General features: G+C 48.8%; 1 pseudogene; it reads right to left on the minus strand.

The window, feature by feature from the left end:
• The window catches only part of LOC146200786 (uncharacterized), a 34,468-nt pseudogene extending 12,126 nt beyond the window's left edge, over positions 1-22,342 (minus strand).
• Between the last annotated feature and the right edge of the window lie 240 nt (positions 22,343-22,582).

Raw genomic sequence — 22,582 nt, forward strand, 5'->3', positions numbered from 1 at the left:
GGCCTTTGCCTGGTGCAAGGACACAAAAGCTCCAGTGATCCGTTTGGCACAGGCGTATTCGAAGACGTCTCTCGTCAGTGTCAACGAAGCGAACACCGATCGTCCAGGTACCGAACAGGACTTCAAAGTCAAAGTCAAAGTTTATTTCCCATCTAAAACTACAGATGGAGGAAGTGTAGAAAAAAGCTGCCCTTGGGCAGCTTGACGAGTCTACAATCCTATTACTGGCAGGGAGGCAACACAAGAGTTTATACAATTTTAAAAACAAGCTCGTCAAGAAACACCAGAAGATACACGAAACAGCAATATGTATACATAATGAAACTTAAACCATGGTATTCAAAAACAAATTATGTAGTTCACGACGTGGAAAAGAAAACAAATCGAGGTTAATGTGGATATACCTATTTAGAAGAGATGGAAGAGTGTACTGAAGGCATTCCCTACCAAGATTTAATCGAGGTGTTGGCACTGTCCATTCTTCGCCACGTCTTGTTGGATAGACTGATTCTTTTTTCCTTAGTTCTGCTAAATTCTTAAGGTTTGTTACATTATTCCTGATTTCTGTTTTAAAAGTAACACTGAGGCGATATTTATAAAGATTATGTGCTTTAATAACTCTGGAATGACAAAAGAGAGCTGCACTTGGATGTCGGAACGGTAAATTATATGCATTTCGGAGATATCTTTTTTGCATTAAATGAATAAGTTCAAGGTTAGTGAATGTTGTAGTGCCCCACACTAACTGGCAATAGTTTAAAGGAGAGTTGAATATTGAATTGTATACCAGCATCTTAGTTTTTGTGGGAAGTATGTATTTTGGACGGCCTATAATACCAGTGATTTGAGCTATTTTTTTTTTTCAAGATATAATTGACATGATAATCCCATGACATACTGGCAGAAAATATAACCCCGAGGCATTTAAATTGCTCAACTATTTCTACAGCCCGCGAGTTTAATATAATATTATCGTGCGGTGGGATAACTTTGTTTTTCGGCCTAAATATGAGAGCTTTGGTCTTACGCTCGTTTATTTGCATCAAGTTAACTGCAGACCAGACCTCAAGTGCTTTCATTGTGGCATTACATTGTTTGATAAGTTCATGAAGATTTTCACCTGAAAAAAATACGCTCGTATCGTCGGCATAAATGAAAAACTTTGTATTATCGCGGATGTTGACAATATCGTTTAGGTAAATATTGAAGAGTAGAGGCCCTAGCGTACTGCCTTGGGGGACACCGCAGAAGAGCGGCTTCGGCTCAGACCGTATACCATTTATGAACACCACTTGCTGTCTAAACGACAAATAGGAACTTAAGAGTGAGAGCGCTTTTCCTCGGATACCATAGCAGTGTAATTTATTTAGTAAGATTTCATGATTTACCAGGTCAAAAGCCTTTGAGAAGTCCACAAATACACCAATGACAATAGCTTTGTTTTCAAGTTGCTTTATTATATATTCCTTTTGTTGGAGTAACGCAAGTTCAGTTGATTTGCTTTTGCAGAAGCCAAACTGAAACGGTGTTAGCAAGTTAAATTTATGGATGAAATTTGACATTCTTAAATGGAGCATTTTCTCAAATGCTTTCGAAAACACTGGCGAAACAGAGATTGGTCTGTAGTTGCCGAGGGCGTTGCGATCTCCTTTTTTGTAAAGAACAACAACTTTTGCTAATTGCATTTTTACCGGAAAAACTGCAGCCTCTAAACACATGTTAAAGATGTGAGCAAGTATAGGAGCAATTATATCAACTACATGCTTGACTGGCCGTATTCGGATACCATCAATGTCACAGCTAGTGCTATTGTTAAGATTTGTTATCACCGACACTACCTCGCCTACCATGACTGGGTGCAGAAAAATTGTTTCATCATTCTGAATTCGAACATATTTGCAAGCGTCAGATCCGGCAGCACGGGTAGCCAAGCTCGTTAAAAAAGTATTGAATACATTAGCGAGTTCAACGCCAGAAACTTCCTTTCCACCAATATTTAATTTTGTTAATGCAGTGCGTGAGCTGTCCCGCTGCAGAAGTGTATTTAGTCTCGACCATAGTACACCATTTCGAGCATCCTTAACCTCTAGAAGTGACACATGATAGGCTGTTCGTGCAGACCGCAGTTTTTTAGTCAGTTTATTCCTAGATTTTTTAAATACCGCAAGGTCCTCAGCCTTCCGGCTGGTCAAAAATTTTCTATACAGTTTGTCTTTCATTTGTATTTCTCTGCGAAGCTCTGGCGTTACCCAAGGCTTGCGGGTTGTGCGACTTTTCACACGTGTTACAAGAGGAAAGCAGTCGCGATATATCTGTTTAAAACAATCGATAAACGTATTATAAGCAACATTTTCGTCATGAAGTTCAGCTATCTTACTCCAATACACTTTCGTGAGCGCATCCCTAAAGGATTTCAATGATGATTCTGTGATAGCTTGGTATGTGATTGATGTGGACTTACTCTCTATTGTACTAGCCTTCTTAATGCAAGCAAACACGGGAAGATGATCACTAACACAACAAGATAAAACACAAGAAAAAGCATTCAGCTGCATAGAGTTAGTAATAATTAAATCGAGAACTGAATGGCCTTCGCTTGTGACTCTGGTTGGTGTATTGATCAGGTTAACAAAGCCATTAGACATAACAGTCATATTAAAATCTCTAGCAGATGGGTTGGGATTACCCATATCAATATTAAAGTCACCACAAGCTATTAAGGTTTTCTTATTGTGATACTGAACAACAAAAGCCAAGAACATGTCATAAAACTGTAAGAATGATGCAATATTACCGTTAGGAGGGCGATAACACACAGAGAATACAGCACTTTGTGTAGAAACTGAAATCATTTCATAATCTGTGGTAATTAAAGTGTATGCTTCAAGTAATTCGCCTTCAACGTCATCCTGAAGCAATAACGCAACACCACCGCCGCGAACATGTCTGTTTGCATAATATGTCGTAAAATTCTTCAACCTGAAAACATCACAGTCACTTGTGCTCCACGTCTCGGTTAACATTATTGCAGAGAATTCAAAGGAAAAACTAGCAAAAAATTCTTGCAGGCAGAATACTTTGTTTTTCACAGACCTAGAATTCAGGTGAATACATTTGTAAGAGGTCGCCGGAAAATCTGACACCACTTGATCAACATCACTGGGCAAGTAATAGCGAGTACCATCCATCACTTTTTTTTCAACAAATTAGAACAAACATTTGGTCTTAACAACAATGGCAACTGCACCGCTGGTCTTTCGAACCAGAACTTTTACGTTCACGCACCAGACAAAAGCATAGCCTTTTTCCTTTGCCTTATTCTTCGCGTCGCGAAGAAGTTCTCTGTGGTAGCGAGTTAGGTTTTCCTGAATGAAAGCATTTGTTTCACTGTCTTTCAGCACGCTTCTTTTCTGAAGCCATGCGTTTTTTGTTTGCTGCTTGGTAAACCGGATAATAATTCCGGGGATTTTATCTCTCCTGGCTGGCAGGCGGTGAGCTGATGCGACGTCAGCGTCAGTGAGCTGAGGGACTTGAAGCATGTCGGCAATCTGATTCAGAGATGATAACAGGTTTTCGCCCGCGACAACAGGGACACCGTGTACTTCCAGATTAAGCCGCCTACTGCGAAATTCTAGATCATTTATTTGTTGCTCAAGATCAACTTGTACTGTAGCACGAGCTAAATCCGTCTCTTCCAATTCTGCCATCCGCTCTCTGAGCGCCTTTATTTCTGTGTCCTGTCTTCTTATCTTCTGCCCAAATTCATCGAACTTTCCTGACATGAACTGAACAGATTTTTCCATATCGCTGATTTTTTCAACTAGTGCCGGCAAGCTTTCGAGCTTTTGATTAATGGTCATGAGAACATCGGTTTCAACTTCGCTTTGAACGCGTGTCACAGCGCTTCTGCATGTTGGGCATCTCCAATTAGCCTTGGCGGTTTCGGTTTTTCCCTTAAAAGATTTCTCGGTTACGCCAGCGCACTTGCCAAAGTGGTACCCGCTCGAGCATTCTGAGCATTGCACTGACCCCTATCCTTCATCCAAGACAATGGGCAGCTGACATGAGAGGCAATTATAAGACATATCTAAAAATCTTAAAAAAAACAGCAGCAACAACAACAAATCACGGAAGGAACAATTGCAAGGTGACGCTATGGCAGCGGCAGCAGCAGCAACATTGTTGGTTAACTGTTGATAAAATAATGAGTGCTTTGTACACCAACCTGTAAAAAGCAGGATTCCTCGATAAGCAGGTGATCCCACGAGCTGCCGCCGCTGCCAAATGACCACCGAGCAGGAAGACGTCTAGTTATATCAGTTCCTGCAGTGTGCCAACTGCGCATGCGCTGGCAGAGTTTGTTGAAATGGCGATGCAGGTGATCAGGGCTACGGGGCTTGCAGCGCGGCACTGCTGGCAGGGCTTTGTGCAGAGCCGGCACCACGTCCAAAGGTTCCCACGATGGCTTGTGTCAGCAGAGAAACAGCCCGGAAACTGTAAAAAGCAGGATTCCTCGATAAGCAGGTGATCCCACGAGCTGCCGCCGCTGCCAAATGACCACCGAGCAGGAAGACGCCTAGTTATATCAGTTCCTGCAGTGTGCCAACTGCGCATGCGCTGGCAGAGTTTGTTGAAATGGCGATGCAGGTGATCAGGGCTTCGGGGCTTGCAGCGCGGCACTGCTGGCAGGGCTTTGTGCAGAGCCGGCACCACGTCCAAAGGTTCCCACGATGGCTTGTGTCAGCAGAGAAACACCACGGAAACTGTAAAAAGCAGGATTCCTCGATAAGCAGGTGATCCCACGAGCTGCCGCCGCTGCCGAATCTTGTATGGGCTAACCGAGTCCTGAAGGTAAATTCGCACCCTACGGACCAGCAATGTGGCTAAAAGATTATAGTCGGTGTTAAGAAGGGTAATCGGTCGCCACGATGAGGGACTTGACGGCGTCATACCCTCCTTCGGTATTAGAACGATACGGCCGACACTGAACGAGGGTGGCTGGGCGCCGCTCTCGAGAAAACAACTTACAAGCTTAAATAAAGAAGGACCGAGGATGTCAAAGAAAGTAGAATAAAAACCGGTTACAAATCCGTCAGGACTGGTTAATGGCGCCTTAGGCGCAACGCACCTCCTCCAAAGTTTCCAGCTCCTTAAGTGCCGAACATGCGTCTTCTGGAAGTTGAGGAAGAGGCTCGCAGAAGGAGCCAACAGCTTCTTGAAACTCCTCCTCCTGGTCGAGGCCTTGCAACGAAAAGTAGGCCGCCAAATGCTCGGTAAACAAGTTGGGGATGTCCGCGGGTTCCGAAGACGTCGTACTGTCCGCAAACGTGACACTCTCCACGCGAGTTTGCCTGTTACTGCTCTGGCTAACGGCTCGAGTGTGTCCGCGGTCCGCGGCATCCTCAAGCGGCACGTTTGATGGTCCCGCTGAGAGTGATGCGCGTGAACTGTCTTCGAGGATTCCGTGATAACGCCCGCGCAGCGTCTCGAGATATTCACGTATTGCGAACGTAAGCGTTTCGCCGCCCCGTCCGATCAACACCACCTAGACTAGTCTAGGCGGTGTTGGTCCGATGCGTGTACGGTGCAGAACGTCATTCAGCATGGTCGTAATGCGGACATGCCGCGCCTTCCCTCCCCCCCCCCCCCCCCACAGACACAAGAACATCGCGCCAGCGTCTTTTCTGCGCGTCCCAGGTAGCAGGTGTTATGTCGCTAACTGCGGCCACAGACAAGCACAACTCTCGGCTTATATCAGTGAAGCACTGTTCATCGCGTAGTACCGCTGCATCCATGCGCCACATCAGCGACCGGGACTGCTCGCACGGCCCGGGACTGCTCGCAGAGTAACCGTGATCGGGAAGTGATCACTTAGTTTAATGCCTGGTGGGAAAGGCAATACCTCGCACTGTAGCAAGTCAGGGAGGGGATGTAAACTCGATCTATTCGGCTCGCGCTCTGGCCCCAGACTAGTGTTGCCTCGAAATGGTCTCTGTGAAGAGTGACCCACGCGTCCTCTAAGCGTGATGATCACACTACTTTTCCAAGTTCTTTCACGTGGTAATTGGTGGCGCCCTGACCAAGCCCCCTAATGTTGCGTATTGTGTCTAAAACACAATTGAAATCTCCGAGCAGAAGTGGGGCACGTCGTCGAGAAAGTGTGTCATGATGGATCGAAAGAACTTGTTTGTTAGTCTACGCGTGACTGGGGCGAAGACTACTGCGGCTAGAAAGCAGGTACTGTTATAAATTACGAAGCACAGCGATGTGGCTTCCTTTTGGCACGCTAAGAAACGCGCTTGGAAGATCTGCCTTTGCATCCATGTAGTGCTTAAAATAGTATATCTGGGCCTATGGGAAGGGATTAGGAAGGTAATTTTATTTTTCTGCTAAATGAAAATGACCGTTAGGTGGCAAATACTCAAATTGAAAAGTACTTTCCGCAGAGAGGGTTGAAATACGCAGATGCATTGTGAATGCGTTTGCTATTGCCCTGAGCATGTGTCAGTGCCACTAGCGCATCACAAGGGGTCTAGGTATAACAGGTGCTTTAGCAAATGAAGATAGTTCAACGGCTTTCCGAGGAACACACTGTTACCAATCTCGAACTCATTGCCATACGACTTGCCATTACTCGAATAGTAGCAAGACAAGATCGGGCTCCCTGCACCTACCATGTTTACACAGATTCACAAGCAGCGTACACTGCATGCCGCGCAGGGGGAGCAGACTATGCCATTCTGAACACTATTCGAACACAAGCCCGTCGCCTGAGAGAGGAGGGCTACACGTTAATTATCAAATGGATTCCTGCACACGAAGGAATCACTGGAAACGAAAAGGCACACCAGGCAGCGCGCGCAGCAGCTCTTTCCGCACCTTTGCCTGGATCCACATTCGTTTCCGCTTCGTGGCCCCCTGAGGACGTTACGCATCCGTCGTAGCCTCATATGGATAGGGCGGAGACATGGCATCGAGCACAACGCTATCGTCGAAGCATACTCCAGCACTTGGTCAACCCTGAGAAACTATATCGCCGCCCAGATAGCTCATTCCAGAGAGTGGAGGCAGTACTCCTTCGCCGAGCCCAGACTGGTCAGCTTCTGTCACCCGCGAAGCTGCACCTCATAAACCCGCAGGTATACCCTACTCCTCAGTGCCCGACATGCCCGGCCAGAGGCACGGCCGAACATCTCCTGTGGAGCTGCCCTGCTTTTGACGCAGTACGGGAGAGAGCACTCAAGTCCCTGGGTGGGCTTCGACCTGCAACCCTGCAGGCATGGGTCGATCCCCCATCGCACATCGGGCCATCAGACGCAACCCGGCTCTGGCGAACTTTTCTTTCCTACTTCAAGGAAGAAGAAGGACCAGGCCATTACTACGCGGAGCCGACCTCGGGACGACCCTACCTCGAGGAAGAAGTGGACACCGGTCCCTCATATCTATCCCAACCTTCACCCCCACCCCCACCCTTAACCGCTCCCCCACCCCTACATCCATGAAGTAACTTAGTTCTGCCGCAAGGTAAACGCCTACAGTAAGCAGGAATTAAGACGTAATAAAAAAGGAGAATTACGAGGGACTTTATTACTTATTAATACTTCGTTCACAGGAAGGGAAAGGCGCAGTATCTGTCACACGTGTTTCTGTGGACACCTGAACCGCGCCGTAAGGGAAGGGACGAAGGTGGGAGTGAAGGTGTACAGAGAGAAAGAAGAGCCCTAGTGGACGACTACGGAGTAATTTAGACCACCTGGGGTTTAACGTGCGCTGGCATCGCACAGCGCACGGATGCCTCTTCGTTTCGCCTCCATCGAAACGCAGCCGCCGAGGTCGGGTTCGAACCCGGGTACTCCGGCACAGTAGTCGGGCGTCTTACCACTCCACCACCCCGGCGGTGCATTACGAGGGACTTTAGCGACAAAAGTAATGAAAGGCGAAAGCTTGAGAAGTCTCATCTTGCCTAGCTTTCCTGCGATCTGCAATCCCACACTTGAACTTGCGCCAAGGAACGCCACGCGATATGAGCGATGACGTACCATCCAAACGCGGACTTGTCGCAGACGATGTGACAGATACTGCGCATTTCCTCCAGAAGTCTCATCTTGTCTAGCGTTCCTGTTATCTGCACTCCCACATTTGAATTCGCGCCAAGGAATGCCACGCGACAGCAGCCGCAAAAACGGGACACACTTTGTCCACTACAGTATGAGCCATTAAAGGCTTTCGCTTTAAAAGGAATCAACTCAATGATTGGTGGACACCTGAGTCGGTCACAAGGAACCAGGTTCATAAAGCATTAAAAGAATGCCGGAAATTGAAATTAAAAGCCCCACCGCAGTGCTACAAGGGTTAAGATGCCAGACTACTGTGCCGGAGTACCCGGATTCTATCCTTACCGCCAGCGGCTGCGTTTCTATGGAGGACTCCTAGTTCCATGAGCGTTTGCGTCGATGCCTTGGGAGGGAGGGGGGGGGGGTCCTTGCGCGATCTTATATTCTTTCCTAACTTGGGCGTCAATTTGTTTTCCTCTTGGTTTAGCTTTTGGTACGACAAGCTGCATATCAGTCGTGGTATCACCAAGGCAGTCACTATCTTGATTGCGTCGGCCGCCTTTAGCCCGTTTCTTATATTCGTTATCCTGCGGATCATTCCGCATATTTGTTTCGTTGTTTTGGTTAATGTTTTCATCGTGTGGTCTCTTTTCCCGTAGTTTTGGAGCCACATACCTGTGACCCGGAGTTTATCCGTTCCCTTTATTGGTTGTTCGTTTAATAATAGCGTTATCTCTTCAGGTTTAAATCTCCTTGAGTGTATTCGGATAAATTTCGACTTCTCCTGTGAGCAATCCATGCCGCTGTTTCTTGTGAAATCCACGATGCATTCTGCCGCCTCCTTCAAGTTTTGTTCGTTCTCTCCGGTGGATCCTCTAGTGGTCCATACAGCGATCTCGTCTGCGTATATTACTACTTTACGATGCCAGAGCACGTTAGAGATTCCCAGATTCCCAGCTAATCCGGAGACCTCCACTACAGCACCCTTTTTTTTTTCTCTCTTCAGGCTTTCATTGCCACCTTCTACCTTCCTTAATGATGTGTATTAGCTATTCACAAATCAAGTGTGGCATTTACGGCGCCTTTCTTTTTCTATGAATTGATGAATAAATATGCGTGAGCTTTAAGTAGCCATGGTTGAGGAGCTTTTCGCCAGAACTTTGTTGGCAGAGCTGCGTCGATGTGGGGGGTGATATGAAAAAGTGAATAGTTGTAGTTTATAAAAAATGAAGAAATATAGCCAGGAAAAAAGTAGGGATGAAGAGCTAGCAGTTAACTGATTACAGCCAATTAAGCCAATAGTACGTCTAAATATCCAACTAAAAGAATACGTACGTCCGAAAGGATGACTTGATACCCCACTTCCTGTCCCGTTGTACCTCACTTCCGGTCTCGTAGCCTATGAGGACGTCAGAATATTGACGTAATTATGTTAACATAGGGATGAGACGTGAGTGTAAACGTCACAAAACTGGAAGTGCACGTTTTTTGACATAAATGAACCAAACAATTATAAGTTTCAACATGAATGAGCCGAAGAAACGAGTGAAAGTTATTGGAAAATGCGTAAAGTGTAAGTTATTTGAAGAAAAAAGAAAAACGTTCCGTGAGCACTGCACAACCTGCAGCCGAAAAATGGGCGGCCCTCGTAATTTGTTTTGTACTCGTAACTACCGTTCAGTGCCCGCATTTTTATTCTGCATTCATTGCTGCTTTACTTCTGATACATATGAACAGACGAAATGACTCAGGGCTGTGTGTTCGCGCCAAACCTTTTTAATACATTGATGACTGATATTAGCGTTCATTCTGATGTCAATGAGTTTGTAGGGCGCTGTGATCCCAGGAGAAAGGACGCGACAAGAGAGAAGTGCGTACACGTTAACTGTTTATTCTCCGTGTGTTACGCGGTGAGAGCGGAGCGGCGTCAGACAGCCGGTGAGGGCGCACCGCACTGCGAGGGAGAGAGAGAGAGAGAGAAGAAGAAAGGACGCGCGGGCGTGTTCGCTGCTGTCGCGGGGATGGTGGCAAAAGAATGCCCACGATTATGTTACTTCCTAATGCGAAATTTGAGCGCAGCTCATCAGCTGTTTCATCTTTTCGATAAATTGAGGCAAAACGAAGAGGCGTCCGTGTGCTGTGCGATGTCAGGGCACGTTAAAGATCCCCAGGGGATCGAAATTACTCCGTAGCCCTCCACTACGGCTCCCCTTTCTGTCTTTCCAATTTCACTCCCACCTTCCTCCCTTCCCTTACGGCGCGGTTCAGGTGTCCACAGAGCAAATGTGACAAATACTGCGCCTTTCCTTTCCCGTGAACCAATAGAGAAAAAAAAAGAGGCAAGGATTTCGAGCAAGGCACATAAGCACAATTACATACTTCTTTTTTTTTAATTTTTCACACGTATTCCTTCAAGAAACACTCCACTAACAGTTCTTGGCTGTCATGAAAGAAGCTTTGTGGTCCGAGAAATGAAGAGAGCAATTGAGTTATCGGCAGGTTGTGGGATGCAGCGCGTGGGTCCAATAGGAACGTTGCGCAACGAACAGATAGCAGCGACTCGCTGACGCCGCTAGCGAGTGAAGCGAGCCTGGAAGCGAGTGAGAACGGGATGCACGCACCGTGATCCGCCGCTGTACGGTTGTTTTCTGCGGATGAAGGATGCGAGCGCTATTGTATCCCCCTCCGGACCGGTCGTCTCAATGCGCCCGCATGCTTGCGGAGCAGGTCGGCGTTTCCGCAACTATCCGCAACCGGAGAGCACCCTCGCCTCCACTCAGGAAGAGGGGGGGGGGTCTCCTCTTTCTGCATGGCGGCGACGGTGTTCTACGCACCACGTTGTGTTGACTAGCTAGCGACGTCAGTCAGTCGCTGCTAGCGCTGCCTCCGGCGACCCCCCCTTTTTTTCCTCGTGTGCTCCGGTAGCTGCGCGCGCTCCTGCCCCCATCATTCGCCGCTGAGTGTACCCCCCCCCCTCCTCCTGCGAGGCTCCGGTGGCCAAAGCGCCGGTTCGAACGGGGGGGCTGAAAGGGGGGCGGAACTGGTTACGAGGCCGACGCCGACGCCGCCGCGAAACCCAGGAACGGCCGCCAAAGAGCTGCGCTCTAAAACATTTATCGCCACAAAATGAAGGGAGTTATTTCGGGCTGGGGCGAGTCTAAGGTGGCCTCTAGACGGGGGCGACCTCTTGAGCTCGCGTGACGAGGGGCAGTGAGTAGTTTTTCTTCGGCTGGGCCACCAGCTTGTCCCATTCCTACGCTGAGGGAGCTGGCAAGAGTGTCTTTGGAGGGGGATTGCTGGCGCATTCCACAGTATATGGTCTTGAGTGGCCTGCGTCCCGTGACCGCAGTGCCGGCATGCAGGGCTGAACTCTCCGTTCGTAATTAACGATAATCGGTAGGGGCTAAGAATGGCCTTTGTTTGTAGGCGTCTGAGTTTCGTGGCTTGCGCCCAGTCGAGATCGGGGTGAGGGGCGGAGTACGCGCATCTTAGCTCGTGATAAAAGTTTATCTCCGAGTACGTGCGCGGCGCCTCGACAAGCGCATCCGTTCCCGATAGATCTCCCGTCTCTCGGTTGGTTAAGCCTCGGGCTAGACGGTCGAGCCCTTAGTTTCCGGAGTTAGCCGCGTGAGCCGGGACCCATACGAGATTGATGTTGTGATTGAGAGATCGGTTGCGCAGAATTCGCGCCGCGAGTGCGCTTACAGAATTTTTGGCGAAATTTTAAATTGCCCTCTTTGAGTCGCTTAGAATAGTCTTGGTGCGGGGATCTGCGATGGCCAGTGCGATAGCTACTTCCTCTGCCTCGCATATGGAGCTTGCATGAAATGTTACGGCGTTAATGAAGGTTGACTTTGGAGTGGCCATACATGTCACGTATGCTCCGTTTTTGATGTGTTGTACTGCATCCACGTAGACTGCTCGTGGATCGTCTTAGTACTCTTTCTCAAGGGTCTGTGCCCTTGTCTTCTTGCGCGCATCATGTCTGCCTGGTAGAATGTTTTTGGCTTTTGGTTTAACAACTATTCTACTAGTAATGTCAGCCGATAAATGGGATGTTGCGCACACCTCCTCAGTGGGGTGTATGTGGAACTTGTCGAGAATTACGCGTCCCGTATTGCTGCCTTATAAGCAGGCCACTTGTGCTGTCTTATGGGCTTCAATTAGTTCAGATAGCGTGTTAAAAATTCCCAAATGCAATAGTCGATCTGAGTTAGCATATGCTGGCAAGCCAATGGCCGCTTTGTATGCTGTTCTAATTATGCTATTAAGTGCATCTTCGTCCCTACGACGCAGATGAGAGCAAGGGCAAGTGTACATTATTCTGCTTATCATGTAGGCTTGAATGATCCTGCACAGGTCACCTTCAATCATGCCCCTGCGACGTGTGGCAATGCGCCTCACCAGCCCACCTATCCGGTGAGCAGTGACGCGTAGCCGGCGTATAGCTTCTGTGTTCTGCGTAATATTCTGAATCAACGCTCCCAGAGCTCTTATCGTGGCTACCGGGGGTATCGGATGGTTGTCATTGTGCAACTGGATAGGTTCTCGAGAATCTGGTTCTGCCTGTGAAGCCTGTTTGTTCCTTTTAACTAATAGTTCTGATTTAGCTGGTGAACAGGTAAGTCCGTTTCCCTACACGAAAGACTCTACCGTGTCGATAACTCGTTGTAATGACTCTGTAATCTCTCCATCGGAGCCAAAATTGGTCCACAAGGTGAGGTCGTCGGTGTATTTGAAAGTGTATGTGTGGGATATCATCTAATAGACGCGGGAGGCCGCTCATAGCGATGTTGAAGAGAAAAGGTGAAAGTAGGATGCCTTGCGATGTAATTTTGTCCCTAGTATTGTCAACGAAATGGAGCGTAGCCCTACGCGCATTCAGAAATGTAGCGATGTAGTCCTATGTCCGTTTTCCTACGTTTATCTGTTAGAGGTGAGTGAGGATGGAAGCGTGTGAGACATTGTCGAAGGCCTTACTCACATCGAGTCCCAGAATGGTTCGCGTGGGTCTTATGCGATATGGATCTAGAATGTCTTGCTGAATTTGCCACAAGATGTCCTGAGTCGAAAAACCTGCTCGAAACCCAATCATGGACGGGGGAAACGTGCACTCCGCATCGGTGTGCATAAAGAGCCTGTTTAAGACAGCGGGTTCCATTACCTTCCCGAGACATGACGTTAGCGAGATTGGGCGGAGGTTCCCCATCTCGAGTCTGCCCAGTTTAGGTATGAAAATAATTTGAGCGTGCTTCCATTCTTCAGGGACGCTGCCCTCTGTCCAGTACCTGTTGAAGAGGTCCGTAAGAGCCTCTACTGACTGGTCCTCTAAATTGCGCAACATCGTATTGGTGATGCAATCTTCCCCGGTGCCGAGGTGGTGTTAATTTGGTAAAGAGCAGCTCTGGTCTCTGCTACGTAAAAGAAGCTATCCATATGAGGATTATCCAGTCCTGTGTACCCATCTAGCGTGGGTATATCCTGGGAGGTGTTATTGTATTTATCTCTTAATGAGGTCATCAGCTCTTCGTCAGTGCCTTGGAAAGAATGCGAAACCCTATATTGGTTCTTGTGGGATTCGGCCTTAGTTCTCGTAGGATTCAGTAAATGTCTAAGTAAAAACCACGTGTTCTTGTTGCCCAGTTGCCCATTAAGGCGTTAGCAAGTCTGATGCCACTGTTCTTCGCAAAGTTCCCACGAGTACGCCTCTATTTCCTAATCAAGCCGAGTTAGCCGAAGTTTGAAACGTCGGTTGTGCTTATTTTTATGCCATCGAGCATGGATACTTCCTTGTGCTTCAACCATGTGCACTAGCTTAGCGTCCGGGCTGGGACGGCTGTCCTCCAGGGTAACAGTTTTTGAAGTGTTTGCGACGTCTTGCAACAGACGCTCCGTCCATTGTCTTAAATCTACTATACCTTCCGCTGGCCTTTGCGAGCGGACATATCTAAAGGCGTCCCAGTTCGTATGCTTCACTTCCTGGTGACGCATTGTGCAATGCGTGGCTCGGAAAGTGGTACATAGTACATAGTGGTGGCTTCTTATGTTTGTATTTAGATTTTCCCATCTCGTATCGGGGATATTTCTGGCAAAGTTAAGGTCAGCGCACGTATCCCTGGTTACACTGTTACCAATGCGTGCAGGTTTATCAAGGTTGACGAGTAAGGTATGCCCTAGTGTCTGAGCTGTCTCCCATAATTTAGTTCCATTTCTACTGTTAACTGAGTAGCCCCATTCTGCATCGGGTGCGTTAGTCTCCAGCAGTCAGCAACATTCCATTATGAGCGGCTACATGCGCCTTACGGAAGAGTTTGGGTATTTATTTATTTATTTATTTGCAATACTGCCAGTCTCTAGTTGAGACCATAGCAGGTGGGCATTACATTCATAATATCGACAAAATGATGATGACAAGAAATAAAGCAGCTCTACAAAGATACAGTATTAGGCAATTCTTAAAGCACAAAAACTGAAAATGTGTTATCAAATTCGCACAAACAGCTCACAAATAAAGACCACATACAAGATCAAAAACGAAACAATGGATAACAGGCTGTCGACTGCGTTAAACAAGCGAACGAAAAAAGAAAGCGAAATTTGTAACCGAATAATGTCAGATCACACCGTGGCCTGTAGTTTGGAACAAAAACTTGAAAATGAGTCAGCGGTAGTAACAGATGAATGCAGGAAATTCCATTCGCTTGTTGCCAACGGGAAGAAAGAATGTTTAAAAGCATCACTGTGACATGAAAATTCGGTTAGCGTGAACGCGTGATGGTTTCTTAACTCTCGCTTATGTGATAATGAAACGTACTGTGATAAGTGGATGTTAAAGCGTTATGTAGTAGTTGATATAAAAATTTTAATCGCGCCAACTTTGCTCTTGCTGATAGCGTTTCAAGCCCGGATATTACAGCTAGTTCGAGTTCGGTTGGTGAATCTGTTCGCTTGTATTTGTTATGAATGAATCTTAGTGCTTTACGCTGTATTCTTTCAAGCCTCGAAATGTTAGTAAGAGACTGGAGAAATCAAACGGTGTTAGCATATTCTGGTACTGGTCTAATAAAAGTCTTATAAGCTGAAAGTTTAGTTTGTGCAGGGGCTAGGCGAATACATCTTCTAAGAAAAAATAACTTGCGCAATGCTGTAGCAGTGATGTTACTAATGTGTTCGTTCCATCTAAGATCTGAAGTCAATGTGACACCTAAATATTTGTGTTTGTTAACAAAGGTAAGTGGAATGTCATTCATTTTATACGCGAAATTAGAAGGCTGTTTTTTCCTGGTTACTGCCATTGCTACGGATTTCTTTGTGTTGATTGACATCTGCCAGTTATTGCACCATTCAGCGATTTTTTTCTAATGACCTGTTAAGAATGACATGATCTTCGTGGCTTCTTATTTCTCTGTATATTATGCAGTCATCAGCAAAGAGTTTGATCTTACAGTTAATATTGGCGGTAATATCGTTAATAAAGTTAAGAAATAACAGGGGTCCCAGAACAGAGCCTTGAGGAACTCCGGATGTGACTGCTGCCGATCTGGATTGCACGTGGTGGTAGAATACGAATTGTGACCGTTGATGCAAAAAGTCCTCTATCCAATGAAGCCTTGCAACTTTGCGATTAGTTTCGAATGACACACGCAGTCAAATGCTTTAGCGAAATCGAGTAATATAATGTCAGTTTGGCTGCAGTTATCAATAGTGCTGTTGTCTTTAGGTGCACTATATAAGTTTAGAATGTAAAGGGGAGATTGTGTTTGTTTGTTCGTTAGGATTTGTATAAATGTATGAGTTACCTCCGGTGTTTCCAAATCTAGAAGGTTTGCTGTTAGATTACGGTGTACAAGTGTAGCTGCGATCGGCCGGCGCTCAGCTGACACTTTCTCATTGTATGCTGTATACCCTGCAAGCTTTACTTCTGTATTCGTCTATTGAAGTGCTATGACTATCGGTCTGTTTGTTTGGGCCAAAACTGCATATTCCGGAGCCTTACACTTGGCTCGGAATCCCCTGCAGTTCCACTGCCATACTATAACAGGTGTACTAGCCATCGCGTATCAGGTAAGGTTCCGCTCGCGCGGGTTGCAATATGCTGAGTTTGAGAATGCTGCTGGGGGACGAACGCGCCGAAGCGCCGTCGGCTGGGCCTGAGAATGCACTGTGAGCGGAAGGCGAAGAGCCTTCATTTGGCGTTGAAGATATCATCATCAGGTTGCTAGGGGATGCTAGTGCGTCAACCCTGGTTGTAAGCGTGTCGAGTTTAGCTAGGACAGTTTCAAAAGTAGTTGGAAACTTTGTCATTGTGTCAGTTACTTTGCTAAGCTGTGGTATTCTTTTTTCTGGATTGTTCCTTCCACCTTGGCGAGTCATTGGTCTATTTTTGCAAATCTCTCTTCATAACTACTCTCTAAGTAATCTGTATCTGGCCGAGGTACCAAAGAAGCCTTTCGTTTATTACGGCGGTTTTGATCTACTTCCATGTCCTCATTGCGAGTGCCCTCAACGCGAGCGCAAGCCATAGACGACTTTTCATTTTTTGATTCCGCATTTGCAGTTTGTAGCTGTCTTATTTTTGCGTTAGACTGAGCTAACTGTTGCTGCAGTTGTCGGACTTACTCTTCCAGCTCACTTACCTGTGGGTCGGGTGCTCGGCATTGCTTGTCGTCTGTAAGTGGCGTCTTCCATGACAAATGTTTGGCAGGTCTTCCTCCTTCTCCGGAATTGGAGTTGGTCCGCTCGCTCCGTCTCTGTGACGACGACCTGCTCCCATCTCTGCTCCCACTGCGTCCACCTAGAGGGGAAAAAGAGTCATCTCTTGGTTCCTGCGGCTGAAGTTTTTGGCTTGTGGCTGGGTCAGTTGGGGGACTGCTGCTTTGCAGTGGCGGGAAGGATTCATTCCTTGGGGGTGGTTGTTGGTGGCCGCTTTCTCGGAGACGGGACTGGCGGCCGCTTGACGCACTGCCTGGGTCAGGGGCAGAGTCTGTAGGGGATTGTGAGGATTTGGGCCTGTGGCTAGGCGCGAAACGGTATTTGCAGCTTCTGCTGCCTGTTGAATGTGAGCCTTTAATACGATGCACATGGCTTGACAGGTAGGTGGTTGGCCAGTTTCTGGGGACTCAGGGGCGACGCCGCAGCGGCGGCAAGTAGATATTCATGGTTGGGGGCACACGTCCGCTCGGTGACTCAGCTTGTGACAGTTGAAGCACGCCTCGGAGCGAGACTTCAAAGGGAATACTTCGAAAGTAAACCCCCAAGTACGCACGTATCGGGACAGCTCGGGGTTGGCGAACGTCAGGACGAAGCGTTGTGTCTTGCCCATACGACGCGAGCGACGATGGGGAGATCAGGATTACGAGCGCGGAGCTCAGCCAGGATCTCGGCATCGTTCTCGTAACTGTAGGCTCGGTACAAAATCCCCCGTACGAAACTGTCCGTGGCTGGGGCGTAGGCGGCAACCGGGACTTCTGTTTCGTCAATGGTAATGGTGCCGATTGTGGCATAAGACATTGCACGGGCATTGTCGGGCGTGCTGACTTTGATAGGATAGGATAGGATAGGAAATACGTTAGTTTCTCTAGGAATATCTTGTGCTAGTTGCAGAAGAGGTCCATCTTCCGTGTTGTTGTTGTTGGTCGGCAGCAACCGCTAGCCGGTAGTAGACGTTGGCGGCTGCGGAGACAGCAAGTGGAAGTCGTACGGGGCCTACAGTGGGGAGGTTCAGTGTGCCCTGGGCAGAGGATGATCTTGAGGTATTTCGAGGGCAGGCGGGGAAGAAGACGCTTTTTGGTCAAAGGTGGAGGGCTCCCACGTGGCCGCGGATTCGGTGGAGTCGAAGTCGTAGCTGGCGTCTGGGCCTCGGCAGGTTGTTTCTGGGGCAGAGATGGTCTTCGGTATCGGCCTTGCATCTCGAGCGTCGTCTATGAGCAATCGGATAACTCCGCGGCAGTAATGTCGGTGCCTTCCACAGTGTAAGGCATAGTCAAGGCATTGTTGGGCTTGTTGGGACGCGACGTCGCCACCGCCGCTGCGCGCGAACGCGCCGATGTCGTGAGGCAAATTTGGTCAAAAAATCATCAATCTTTGCTTGCTTAGTCTGGAAATCACCATACCGGGTCCGGAGCGCCAGATGAACGTCCAGGGAAAAATTGGTGAATGCAAGTGGCCAAAAACAGGGACGTTTGCTGGGTAATCACGGAGCTTACGTGAGATGCGTCTGCTCGCTCCACTGTCACTCTGCCACTCCCTGTCGCGGGGATGCGCATGGCCTTGGTCATCGGATAGTCAGTCACACATAGCTCTAATCAGAGCGCCAAACTCTGAGCAAAACCTGAGCCGCAACACAGTTCCCCTTCGAGAGAGGAAGCCAAGGCGAAGAACAATTTACGTTTGTAGGCAGCTGCTGTGAAAGTGATCGGGACTAGCCGACGGTGACTGGCGTCTGTCGGGAAGGTTTATTGTGGAAAGCAGGCGCCGAAACACAAGAAACCGGGGTCTGGACGTACGCCGGCTTGAGCCGCTCAAGCGCCACTGCATATTGTGTTCCGTCCATGTCGATGACGAGAGTAGACTGACGGCGCTCGATCACACGGAATGGGCTCAGGTAGTGTGGTTGCAGGGAACCGCGCACTGGGCCGTAACGGAAGAAACATAGTTTGTAGTTGTTAGGTCTGAAGTCTATTACATCGTGCGTGCATGGGCTCGCATCGGCTGTGGGCGAAGGTGGCGGAGGATCACTCGGAGTCTGTCGATGTAGTCACTGGCATCGGGTGGGGCAGCTGGGGGTGTACTTTCGAGAAAGTCCACTGGCAAGCGTAGGCAGGTCTCATAAACAAGCTCGGCACATGGGCATAAAAGATCCTCTTTGAAAGCAAGCGGTTTCCGAGCAGGATGAGTGGCAGGGCGTCAACCCATTTCACCGGAAATCCGTGTGCCATTATCGCTGACCTAAGGTGGCCAAGGAAGCGCTCCACAAGTCCGTTGGTTTGCTGATGGTAGGATGTAGTTCGCACCCGCGCTGTTCCGAGCCGTTTGAGCTGTTCTGAGAAGAGAGAGGATCTCGAAATGGCGGCCGTGGTCCGTGACGATGTTTGTGGAACAGCTGAAACGCGCCATCCAAGTAGAAACAAAGGCCGAGGCGACGGTTGCTGCTATGGTGTCGGCTATCGGCGCTGCTTCAGGACTTCTGGTGGAGTGTGCGTCTACGCATGTTAATAAATAATTGTAGCCTTGACAAGAGGACAGGGGCCAACAATATCGGTGTGGAGAACTGCGAAACGTTGGTCAGGCTGCAGAAAACGCTGGACTGGCGGCACTGGGTACCGGTGAACTTTCGCATGCTCGCATGGTGCGCACCGTGGACCCAGCCGCGAATGTCAGCGTTCATGCGGGACCAAACAAAGCTTGATCCGATCAACTTTTGGGTAGCACAAATTCCAGGATGGGCGAGGTTGTGCAGGGAATAAAAAATTTTCTTGCGGTGCCAATTGGCAAAAATGCTCTAGGTGTTCCCTTTGAGGTATCGCAAACGATTGGCACATTTTCAACAGGGACTGTTTCATGCTTGAAGGATGTTTGCGCTGTACGTAGGGGCGACAGCTCGGAGTCACCCTTTGCGCTGCTGACAGTTCATGTATGTCCAAGGCAAAGAAGGACGAACTTGATGTTTTAGAACGCCTGCGTGTCACAGAATCGCCGTGACTGAGGGTGTCAGCCGGGGTGTTATGAACACCACTAATGTGTCGGACGTCTGTCGTGAACTCTGAGATGAAGACGAGTTGTCGCACTTCTGGAGGCGTATATAGCGATGCAGAATGACCAATTGAGTCAGTGAGTGGCTTGTGATCCGTGAAAAGGGTGAACGCTCGGCCTTCAAGTAAGTGGAGGAAATGACGTACTGCCAGGTATATGGCGAGGTGTTAGCGACCGAAAACACTGTACCGTGTCTGAGCAGAAGTAATGCGTTTTAAGAATGCGAGGAGTTGCCACACGCTACTGACTTGCGGGTGAAGAACCGCTTCGAGTGCTGTGTTAGAAGCGTCCGTCATTAGCACCAGGGCAATATCCGGGTTTTGGTTTTGGTGGGCGAGTGAAGTGGCGTCGGCCAGGGTGCGCGTGATAGCATCAAAGGCGTCCTCCGTAGCGGTGTCCCAGTGCAGTGTTTGCGCAGAGTTTTTGCCGCAAAAGCATGCGGTCGAGATGTGCTGATAATTCGACGGTAAAAGTTTACGAGGCCGAGAAACTCGCGGAGCTTCGTGGTTGAAGTGCGCGTTGTAAACGCGATGCACTTTGTCCGGAAGCGGACGGATGCCGTTGGTGTCCATGTGATGGCCGAGAAACTGGAGTGCTGGTTGACCAAATTCGCTATTTTCTGTGTTGATAACAATTCCGTTTGCCGAACGGAGTTGGAAAGGTAGGCGCAGGTGTTCCACATGTTCTTCGGTGGATGAACCTACCACGAGAATGTCGATGAAACTATGGGTGGTTTGTGCAGTATTGCGAAGTCCGAATGGCATTTTTAAGAATTCAAACAGTCCGAATTGTGTTGTGATTGCTGTTTTAGGGATGTCTTCTTCTGCTACTGGAATTTGGTGATAGGCCCGCACAAGATCTATTTTAGAGACGATGGTTGCACCATGTAGCGCTGATGTTAAAACTTGAATATTTGGCAGTTGGTAGCGATCTCGGGCGGTCTTGCTGTTTAGGAACCTGTAGTATCCGCATGGTCTTCAGTCTCCTGACTTCTTCGGGACAAGATGTAGTGGAGATGCTCAGCGGCTGGAGGGGGTCTGATGATGCCAAGTTCCAACATGGGCTCGCAATCTGCGCGGGCCACTCTGAGTTTGCTAGGTGCTAGGTGTCTTGGGCGTGAAAAAACTGGTGGTCCTTATGTCATAATATGGCGCTGAACGTCGTGACACGCAGGTTGAATCCAATCCGGGGATGACGTTAGCTTGGGGAACTCCTTAATCAGGGCTGCGAACGGTTCTTTGACAACTCTAGCACATGAAGGTGCTGCATCAGTAGTTGCGCGCGCTGCGATGCCGGGAATGTTTAGTTGCGGATTCAAGTAGGCGCTTTCGCTTGACGTCGACGAGGAGTCCATGCTTGGTCAGAAAGTCGGCACCGACGATGGCATACCCAAGGTCAGCGACAAAAACACCCACCGGAAGACTATTCGGAGCCCCAGTCTGAGCTTCAAAGAGCGCTGCCTGTACAAAGGGATGCGAGTTCCGTTCATTGTTTGGAGGTAGGAAATTGCAGCGGAAGCGCGCTCAGCTTTTGTGACTGGGCAACGTTCACTTGGGCCCCGCTGCCAATGAGAAAATTTTGTCCGGTGGTTCGGTCAAAGACGTGGAACAGGCGACACTTTTCTTGGCAATGACCGCTCGTCGCCACTAGTGGTCAGCCTTCAGGTTTTCTGCCCACGTGCAAGGCAAGAGGCAATGACGGGCGTTGGCGCCGAAATTGCGGTGATAGTAGCATGTTGTGGAGCCTCCGGATTTACTTTGTTCGTGTTCTCCACGCCGGCGAGACGTTGAGGACCGACGACGTTGGCGTCCATGTAATCGCGGCGGCTCTGAGACTGCACTTGCCGCGATGAGTTGCTCGAGCCGTGAACAAAGACGGTCGACTTCGGAAGTGGCGGCGGGATGAGGCGGCTGCGGAGTGGTGAAAGGAGTGGCCAACAGCGAAGCTTGTGTGGACGTGTTGACGGCAGCGACGCTTAGATGTGGCGTGGCCACCTCCATCACTTTGTCAGCTAGCGCAGCCAACGATGTCAAGTCCATGGTTGCGGCAAGCACCATTTGCAGGTTGGATGGAAGGCGCTGTAGGCAAAGTTCGACAACACAGCATTTTCCAAGGCTTGAGCACTCGTCCCAAGAAGCTGCCTCATCCGTCGCCAATGCTGACATGGCCGTCGGTAACCGAGCTTCTCCGCGGAGAGCAGCTGCTGAATTCTTGTCCTCTCCGATGCGGCTGTTCGTATTAGTAGTGCTGCCTTGAGCTGGTTTAGGGATATGTTGGGAGACTGGTGCTGAACAAGGTGAGGATATCGGGCACCTCCTCCGACGCTGTTGATAGCAGTGCACTCACCACGCGATGGAACTTCTGTGTCTGGGATGTAATTTTACCGAGCTGAAGTTGTGATTCCATTTGTATGAACCACGCAGCCGATGGCGTTCCCAGTACGGGAGGGGGCGAACAGCTACAGAAGAGAAGGCTCCACAGGGCTCGTCTGGCGTTATCTGGCTGGTGCTAGAAGTCAGTGCCTGATTGTGGTCCATGACAGCGGCGTGGATTTGCGTGAAATATTCCTTAGGGGGGTGAAAATCGGGTGACCTGCGCTACTTAGGTGCGCTAAAAGCCGGGTCACCAATTTCAGGTCGCTGTGATCCCCGAAGAAAGGTCGCGTCAACGGAGATGTGGGTTCACGCTAGCTGTTTATTCTCCGTGTGTTGTGTGTTACTCGGTGAGATTGGAGCGGCGGCAGAGAGCCGGGGAGGGTACGCCGTCGCTGCGAAGGT

The sequence above is a fragment of the Amblyomma maculatum genome, chromosome 2, assembly GCF_055883805.1.
Source record: "Amblyomma maculatum isolate TAMU_Amacu chromosome 2, ASM5588380v1, whole genome shotgun sequence".
Classification (NCBI taxonomy): Eukaryota; Metazoa; Arthropoda; class Arachnida; order Ixodida; family Ixodidae; genus Amblyomma; species Amblyomma maculatum.